Source organism: Mustela putorius, unplaced genomic scaffold (genome assembly GCF_011764305.1).
Source record: "Mustela putorius furo isolate JIRA1106 unplaced genomic scaffold, ASM1176430v1.1 tig00003901_pilon_pilon_pilon, whole genome shotgun sequence".
NCBI lineage: Eukaryota > Metazoa > Chordata > Mammalia > Carnivora > Mustelidae > Mustela > Mustela putorius.
In genome coordinates, this window is record NW_025422049.1 from 7,293,967 (window position 1) to 7,296,729 (window position 2,763).

At 42.5% G+C, this 2,763-nt stretch overlaps 1 non-coding gene across 1 annotated transcript; it reads left to right on the forward strand.

The window, feature by feature from the left end:
- Window positions 1-2,016: 2,016 nt before the first annotated feature.
- LOC123388558 lies at window positions 2,017-2,207 on the forward strand. The gene has a single exon (XR_006603038.1). It is a non-coding gene; the product is annotated as a U2 spliceosomal RNA (small nuclear RNA).
- Window positions 2,208-2,763: the final 556 nt, after the last annotated feature.

A 2,763-nucleotide genomic window follows, 5' to 3' on the forward strand; every position in this document is an offset into this window, starting at 1 on the left:
GCAATTTCCCACTATAACAAGCTAAACAAAAAATAAAATGTATCTTCTTCCATCTTTATTCCACCCAGGAAGGGTAGCCAGAAGGAAGAGGCCTTGGGTCTGACTATGAGAGCGCGAAGGTCTTTGGGACTTTGGGGATGCCAAGTCCAATTCACCAGGACTGAGATATAAAGAGATACAAATGCATGGCGATTGTTCTGAGAGGTGAGATAATTGCATTTGAGTCTTCTTTTTCCCCCCTTGAACCCACCCAGGAATCTGTAGCTGATGTAATTGACAAAGGATGCTTTCACTGATATATCTTTCATCTGCATCCTTGGCAAGGTTTCCTGAGCACTGCACACCCTTAACGTCCCCAGCTGCTCTGCACAGCTTGGAATTGAGGAACCCGCCAGTCTAGTCCATGAGCTCTTGGGCCACAGGACTCTTCCTAAGGATGGAAGAACAGGAGGAACAGGAATAGAGGAATAGCTGTGGAGACGTTTCATCTGAACTGTTTTGTCAAAGATGGGCACTAATAATCATAACGCTAATAGCTAATACTTACAAGTAATAACTGTTAAGCTCCGTTCTGTGGACTTTATACATAGTAATGCATTTAATTCTCACAAAAACCTTATGAGGTAGGTATTATCATTAGCTACATTCTACAGATGATGAAACGCAGGAACAAAATGGTTATGGGACTTTCCCATGATCACATGGCTAGTACGTAGGTGGCAGAGCCGGGATCTGAACTCAGTCTAACTCCAGAGCCCACACTCTTAACCTCCACCCTATACTGTATCTACTGAAAGCTCCTCCTCCCCCACACTCGTCTCTCCCCCTACCCCACCTAGAAACGTATGCCTTCACTAGTTATTAGTTGACCCTGGAATTAGTATCATTGAATCACTTCTTCAGTTTGGCTAAAACAGCAGGCATTACTCCCCAAGGACCTGTCTCCATAGACAGGGGTCATCTGGTATACAGTTGGTACTTATTACATGTTTGGCAACTGAGGGAGGGAGTGGAAAGTGGGAATGAATACTTGGCACCAGAGAGGAGGCCACTGGACTTGTACCGTGAGGCTGGAGAAACAAATCCAATCTGTCAAGCTCTAACTTTGGAAAACAGCCTGGTTCAGGATCCCTGCGGCCCCCATCTCCTCCCAAAGGGATCATTGCTTCCATTCATAGGCTGAGCCCCACTTAGCTTCTAACTCTTCTGCAGAGCAGTGACAGGAAGTCCAAAGGGGCCCTCTAACAGCACCCAGGAGTTCACCAGCCCACCTAAGACATGGGGCCCCAGCACTTCATTAGGCTTCTGTCTTGTCCCTTAATTCAAGTCTCCACTTGCTGCCCAGTTCTGGAAATGCATTGGGATTGCTTCACTGAAACCTAGGCCCTCCAGACTTGTAGGCCCTTAAATAACAATAGCAGTAACCTAACAAAAAATGACAGACCGCTCCTTCTCAACCTTCAGTAGCCCCCTCTTCTGGTCAGTATGAAACCACATTCTGTGCAATGGCCTCTACAGCCATCAGAGTCGGCCACGTCCTATGTCTCTGGCCTCTTAGACTGTCTCACCCTCCCTCATTCTGCCCCGGCCATATTACTTCCATGCTGCTGTCCCAACGCTACAGGCCTATTCCTGATTCAGAGCCTTTATACTTGCTCTATCCTTTGCCTAGAACACTGTTTCCACGGATTGCTTATTATTTGCGAGGGGAAAAAAACTGTAAGCATACAACAGAAAAATTGGATAACACTTTAACAACGTGATCAAGATTGGCATTACCAAGGAGGGGCAGATGGATATCACCTGTGTCTGTAATACCCTGAGAAGGACCTAGCACTAGTTAGGTTGTTTTCCAGCTAGGGCTGCATAACCTGAATCTAACCATAAGGAAAAAAGACAAACCCAAAATGAGGAATGTTCTATTTTTTTAAAAGGACTTTATTCTTCGAAAATGTCAATGCCATAAAAAAACCCCAAAGGCTGTGGAAATATTCCAGATTAAAAGAGGCAAAAGAAATCGCTTCTCGGCCTTTTGGCTAAGATCAAGTGTAGTATCTGTTCTTATCAGTTTAATATCTGATACGTCCTCTATCCGAGGACAATATATTAAATGGATTTTTGGAGCAGGGAGGTGGAATAGGAGCTTGCTCCGTCCACTCCACGCATCGACCTGGTATTGCAGTACTTCCAGGAACGGTGCACCAAAAATAAAATAAAATAAAATAAAAGAGGCAAAAGAGACATGACAACTAAAAGCACCCTAACTTTAGATGGGATCCTGTACTGGGGTAGGGGGCAAATAATGCAATAAGGAATACTACTTAATCAATTGCAAAAATTGGCAGAGTCAGTAGATTAGATAAAATATTGTATCTGTATTCAATTTGCTGAAGTTGATAATTATACTGTGTTATGCAAGAGAGTATCCTTATTCTTAAGAAATATCTGCTGAAATATTAAAAAGCTATGATCATGATGATATATAATAATTTACTCTCACATGGTTCAGGACCCCACTAAGAAAATGAAAACTCAAGCCACAGAATGAGAGAAAATATTTGCAATATATAAATCTGACAAAGGATGTTTATCCAGAGTATATAAAGAATAAAAAAATAAATAAATTAACACATGGGCAAAATATTTGAACAGACCCTTCCCAAAAGAAGATACATGAATGGCCAATAAGGACGTTAAAAGACTGTCAACAAAGAGAGGCAGATTAAAACCATAATGAGCCATCATTCCATACCCACTAGAATG